Source organism: Phoca vitulina, unplaced genomic scaffold (assembly GCF_004348235.1).
Source record: "Phoca vitulina isolate PV1807 unplaced genomic scaffold, GSC_HSeal_1.0 scaffold83, whole genome shotgun sequence".
Taxonomy (NCBI): domain Eukaryota; kingdom Metazoa; phylum Chordata; class Mammalia; order Carnivora; family Phocidae; genus Phoca; species Phoca vitulina.
The window spans coordinates 25,792-32,878 of record NW_022589786.1 but is presented as its reverse complement, the minus strand read 5'-3'; positions in this window follow the sequence as shown (position 1 = coordinate 32,878).

Sequence of the window (7,087 nt, the reverse complement as noted above, 5' to 3'; positions counted from 1 at the left end):
TTATTTGGATGACTTTAAATACACACAATTCAAATATGCACAAATGGTAAAAGCCTTTTAATTTAATTTCTGTGATCTGAACCTAATGTAGACAACAAATGATAAATTTGAATCCTGAAGCTAAGTGAAGCATGAAGTCTGGACTTGAATAATGTTAAATAAATATTTGATTGCTTTGCTTTGCTTAAAACTCCACTAGTTTGATTGATTCCCTTACCAAAAATAAATATATAGAGTACTAAGAGAATTGACTAGCATTAAAAATATAAAGGCCAGGTTTTGTGGTCAGTATGGTAGGCTGACTGCATAAAATTGATGAAATTTCAACAGGATATATCCTCAATGAGAAAGAGAGACAGAGACAGAGACAGAGAATGAATGAGGCATCAGTGAATACCTGGAAGAAAAAGTGCAGTTGGAGGACTTGTAACTAATGAGAATAGAGGGAGCTGTAACATAGTTTAGAATGTCTAAGGAGAAGGATACAACTGAGAAAGTTTAGATTAGGCTTCAGAAACCTGGAACTGGAGAAAAAGCCCAATGGTGTGTGGAAATGAGAACACACAGCAAAAACAAGATTTTTAAATTAAAATCTATATTTAGAAAAGGTGACCCCTAAATTCTCAGTCACCACCCTCTCCGTATGCACAGAACTCCAGGCAGTCAGACACTTATGCCCCCAGAAACAAATTGGAATATATCTTTCTGGCTTCTATTCCAAAATGCTATGGAAAAAGCCTCTTCTTTAAGATGAGTAATATGGACAATATTTACCCATCCAAGTGAAACAGCTAAAAAATGGACAAAATACATTAAACAAATAGGATATTGAGAAAACTTTAAAAAAACGACGGGGGGTGGGGTGGGGCGGAAACCACAGTAGGTGTAGAGAAACAAAGGTAAGGTAACAGAAGAGAAAATAAAAACTAGAATGCCATGGAGAAACAGTTTCAAAGTACCAAAAGAAAAACAACTCAACCTAGAATTATGCAGTTGTTGGACATAGTGTTCTTTATGTCAATGAAATCAAATTGATTAATTGTTGTATCCAAATATTCTCTATTCCTACTGTTGTCTGCTTGTTTGTCTATCAGTTGATAGACATGTATTGATAGACATGTGTTAAAATCCCCAACTGTGATTGTGGATTTATCTACCTTTGCCTTTAGTTCTGTCAATATTAGCTTTATGTATTTTAAAGCAATATTATACGGTATATACTAATTTAGGAATGTTATACCTTCCTCTTGAATTGACCTTGTTTTTTGGGGGGGGCAGAGGGAGAGGGAGAGAGAGAATCTTAAGCAGACTCCTTGCCCAGAGTGGACCCTAAATCGGGGCTTAATCTCACGACCCTGAGATCATGACCTGAGCTGAAATCAAGAGTCAGACACTTAACCAACTGAGCCACCCAGGTGCCCCTTGAATTGACCTTTTAATTATGATGTGATATCCTTCTTTATCTCTTACACTTCTTACTTTAAAATCTATTTTGTTCTTTGTGAGTATAGTCACACCAGCTTTCTTTTGGTTAGTGTTTGCACAGTATATCTTGTCTTCATTCTTTTCTTTCCGATCTGCCTTCTCTCTTCTTGGCGTCTATTTTCCTGTGCCAAGGTTTGGAAAATACCGTTAAGGAGAAAGCTGGAATTAAGGTGAGGCTTACCACATGTGCTTTCCTTCCTTCAGTGACCTTAGCTCTTGCAATCCAGTGTGTGCAGACAGTTGTTTAATATATCTTTCCAGATTTTAATTTTTTGTGAGAAGGTAAGCCTCAATCCAGCTACTCAATCATGACCAGAACTGGAAATGTCCCATCTACTATCTAGCTTCCAACACTTTTCTTTTGTTGTCTTTCCTATTCTCCTCATCCTTGTGGGTTTATGCCTTTTTTTCCCCTCTCCTTTCACCATACTTTTTCAGAGGGAGAAGAGGTAAATATACATGTTCAAACTGCCAGGTTTAATAAGACACTCTCATCTCTGTTATGCTGAAGTTTTGCCTGAAATTGGTTCTTTCACACTTGCTTGCTTGCTTCCCCATCCTTATTTTCCCCCACTTCCTAACCAACAGTTTTCTAGGATCATTTCCTAGGATCATTTCCTCAATAAATGTGTATTTAAATCCTCATTTCAGCTTGTGCTTCTGGGGAACCAGGCCTAAGGTATTTTATTATATGGTAGTATTTACCTCTTAAAATGTATTTATATTTTCTGACCATAGTTTCCATGACTATTCAAGTTTGGTTAAATAGTTACATGGATTTAAAGTTTGCCAGCAATCTTTTTTCACAATGGCTTTCATTTTATTTCTTCTTTGTCAGATTTTGAGGAAGATTTTATAATATGGTACAATGTGTAATATATTTCTCAAATTCTTTCATTTTTACCTGTTGTCTTTGTGGTTGAATGACAGTATGTCTGAATGTGAAACATTTTGGGCTTGGTTTCTTTCCTTCAGCAGTGGTCCATGTCTTCTGATGCTAAATGTTATTGTGAAGAAATCAAAAGGTAGCTCAGTTTTCTTCCACTTCTAAGTAACTTAAAAAAAAATTCCTCTTGAATACCTGAAGAAATTTTATTCTGAAAATTCAGTAAAGACCAGGAAATATCTTATTGTCCATTGTGATGTTTCAGAATTTTATTAAAATACACTGTGCCCTTTGAATCTGTGGCATAAATTTCTCCTGCATTTGGGAAAATTATATTCTATTATGATTTAAAATTCATGTCATATTCCATTTGTTTAGACTTCTCATTCAATGACACAGCTTGTCTTTATGTTCTGTGGTCTCTATACCTATTTTATATTTATTATGTTTGCTGTAATTGTTTAACCTCTTTTTTTCTCTGTGTTCGTTGTAATATTCTCCAGAGTTTCCTCTAGACCTATACGTCCATAAATAGTTACTGGCCATATGTGGCTATTTAAATCTAAATTAATTAAAAACTTTTTATTGTAAAATTTAGTTCCTTGAGTGCACTAACTACATTTCAAGTGTTCAGTAGTCACTGTGGCTACTCTTGGTTAGCACAGTTATAGATCATTCCAATCACTGCAGGAAATTCTACTGGACAATGCTACTCTAAACTAATAATTGCGTCTCTGCTGCTGTTGTATTTATCTTCTTATATATTTATTCTTTGTTCTGTACTGGTCATATGTTAGTCATATGTTAGTTCATAGTTATATTTCCATATAAGCTTTATTTTTTATTTTGTATTTTTAACTTACCTTGAAGTCTTATACAAATTTGTGTCCTTATAAATTCTCTTATAAAGCACTCTGGAGGAAGGTGCAAGGGGTTTGCTTTCAACTATAAGATACTTTTTCATCTGCCATTTGCATACTACATTTTTTTCCCTATTAGTTTTAATCATTTTTTTTGCTGACGTATATTTTCCCTTGTTTTTTATACTTTTTTTTTCCTGTTTCTTAATTTACTGATACTTAACATGTAAAGATTTGTCTAAACGTATTTATGCGATTACAATGTGGCTAAATTCCCCTTTCCTCTACCTCCATCCTTTCCCGTCATTTTATGAGTGACACTGCAAAGGTCAGCAAATATGGCGTGTACTACAAATTGGCCCATCTCCTATTTTTGTAAATAATTTTATTGAAACCGAGCCACATTTCTTCATTACGTAGTGTCAGTGGCTGCTTTCCTGGTGCAATAGCAGAGCTGGGTAGCTGTGACAGAGATCACATGGCTTGGGATGTCTAAATATTTACTATCTGGCGCTTTATAGAAAAGGTTTGCTGACCCCTGAGGCACAGAGGAGGAAGCATCTATAGCCTGAGGGCATGGGGTGGGCTGAGTAAAGGATTGGAAGAAATTTTTCTCAGCTAGGCCTGTGTGCAGCCTCTATTGGCCAAACTAGGCTCTGTTCTCTCTTGCACTTTTATTAAAGGTCTTCATCTAGGTTAACTTCATCTGGGTTAACTATTAAAGGTCTTCATCTGGGTTAACTTCATAATATCTGGGATATCCCTTTACATCCAGGGATAAACTTGGGCTTCAGATTCCTCCTCAATTTCTACTTGGATTTGGGCATCTGGAACTTTTGCCACTTCTAAGGAGAGGCAGTAATACAAGAGGTCTTACCTTGTGTTCAGGCATCAGTTGTTTCTACTTTAAAATTGCTGACAGGTATGTGATAGGTGAAGTTGACTCACTTCTTGAGCACCTTTAAGACAAGGAGGACTTTTCCTGGGCTGTCCCTAAGGATTCTGGGCTCAGCCTCTCCCTGCTCCTGCAACTGCCTCAAATCAATTTTTTATGTCTGAAGGGATGGGCTTCCTATTTTTATAAAGATTTCTGTGTCACCAACTCTCCTTTGGTAAGATTTTTCAGGTTTTTGTTTTCCTCAGTTCTCCCTCTTAAAGAGTATTAAGAAAGTCAGTAATAGGAGCTATCTAGAGCCCACACCATGCTCCTTAAAAGAGCCTTTGTATTTTTCATTAGCTAACAACCACTGTGTGGTGTATTTTTCTGGTTCTTTTTCTTTAACCTATTTGTTGTGCATATCTTAGATTATGCAGAAATGAAATTTTGAGATCTGGTTTTCCTCTGCCATCTAAAACTGGAAGATTGTATATTGGCTTTAGAATGCTGTCAGTGAAAAGCTGACCATTTGCAAAAAGCTCTTTTGTATTTACTTTCCACTTAGAAGGTGAAGGGTTTGCAAGTGGGAATAGCTAACCACAAGGGGGCGTGTTTCTTTTGACTTTATTTCTTTGAATAAACTAACGTATATAGTGTATACTTGTTTTTATGTTTCCATTGAAAACGACCCATGAATAAAATTATACAAGAAGAATGTGTTATTTTGTAAATAATTTCATTCAGTTGCAAAACTGCATCAACAATATTTTGTATACCTACAAGGTACAAGGCACTCTGGTAGGCTGTTTATTAGCTGGGTAACCTGTTAAAACAAGTAATTCTGGATGAGTTTATGTTGAACTAGTCTTTTAAAAAATAACTAATGCATCATACACTTTTTTAATGAGGAGTTCAAATACCACCCAAAATATATTAAAGATATTAGTCAAGTGTCTACAGATATCACACCACACAGTTGAAATTTCTTCTTCCTCAGAGATATTTTCACTTTTCACAAGTCCAGCTACACTTAATAATAAGGGCCTGCATATGGACTGAGACTTGAAAATCTATTTTTCTATTTTTTTTTAAAACCATTCAGAATCATAGCATTTTATTTTATTTTAAAGATTTCACCCATTTGAGAGAGAGTGAGAGAGAACATGAGCAGGGGGAGGGGCAGAGGGAGAAGCAGACTCCCCGCTGAGCAGGGAGCTCCATACAGGGCTCAATCCCAGGACCCCGAGATCAGGACCAGACCTGAAGGCAGACGCTCAACCCACTGAACCACGCAGGGACCCCTATTCCTTCTATTTTTTAACATAGTATATGAGTATAGTCTTCAATTTGCCTAAAGTCACTGAAGTAAGTAGCATTTCATGAAGAATTCCTGATAATGGGGTAAAATACATGACCAGATACCTACTATTTAATAGCTGAAAATTATGGCAGAAAATATTTAGGAAAAATAAGGAACTTATTATCTCACATTATTAAAAAATTCATGGAGAAGTCTTCATTGGCCTTCTTTTTAGACTTATTTGTGCTCAGGCTCCTCAAAATGGCTCAGAGCAGATGCAGAATCATATCTTTAAGTATGTGTGTGTGTCTTTGTATGTGGCTTTCCACTGAAAGTAAAAAGCAACACTGGCTTTCAGGACCTCCCAGAATCTCTATGTCCAGGTTTCCTTTATTCTCTTCAAAATCATCTCACCAGCCTTGCTCGCTTGCTCGTTTTTTTTTAAACATTTCAGCCACACTGGCCTCTCTTTTATCCTTCAAACATGCAGAGTCTTTCCTACCCAAAGCCAGGTTGCCTCTTCCCCCAGCACTGCACAAGGCTGGCTCCTCTCATCCTTCAGATGTCATCTCACGTCCGGCAATGTTCATCACCCCTGCCACCATCCTAACAAACCTGCACCCTGCTCCTTCCCTACTCATTTCCTTCTGAGCGTTCATCACAAACTGTCCTTATTTTATTTATTTATTTATTTTTTACACATAGTGTCTTCCTAACTAGAATGTAAGCTCTATGAGGCAAGGACCTTACTTTTATAGTTCACAGATGTGTCCCTGGTGCTTAAATAACAATGAGCACTCAATATTTATAGAATAAACAAATTACTTCTAAAATCAAGCAACACAGAAACTTTCAAAGAAGAAAGCAAAAGTATTTTTTAAATCATCCATAATTCCACTACCCAGATACCGTAATTATTATCATTTGGTGAATGTTATTCCATCCCTTTTCTCCGGGCATTAAAGTTACATAGATATAATTTTTAAATGCAATTATACTTTGTGCTATTTTTCTTTTTTAGATTTTTCTTTTTACTTGAATTTAACAACAAAGTAGGGAACTAAAAATCATCAGATTATTATTTATTCACAAGACATAGCTGCCCCTAAAGGATCCTTCTAAAATTAAGAAACAAGATTATGAAAAATATTAAGAGGCTTGAATTGTAAAATTTTGTAATGACATGTTCCAATTTGGGGCAGTTTCTATAACTTTTTTTATTATTTCAATGTTATTTACATTTTATTCCATAACCCTAATCCCACAATTGATGTCTTTGTTTTTTTTTTTTTAAGATTTTATTTATTTATTTGAGAGAGAGTGAGAGAGAGCACGAGCGGAGAGGAGAGAGAGAGGCAGACTCCCCACTGAGCAGGGAGCCTAACGCAGGACTCAATCCCAGGACCCTGGGATCATGACCTGAGTCAAAGGCAGAGGCTTAACCAACTGAGCCACCCAGGCGCCCTGATGTCTTTGTTTTATAAAAATTTAAATGGATTAAAATCTCATCTTTAGTTGCTTTGTTTTTACCATTAACTTCTTTATTACCAAGTTTTTAGTTCGATTACTCTCTTGATTGACTGGATTTTTGCCTGAGGAGATTTTATAAGAAGGACTCTTGGATATTTTATTTTTTGAGGTTTTGCAGATTTAGGAGTATTAGGCTATGGCCTTTTACA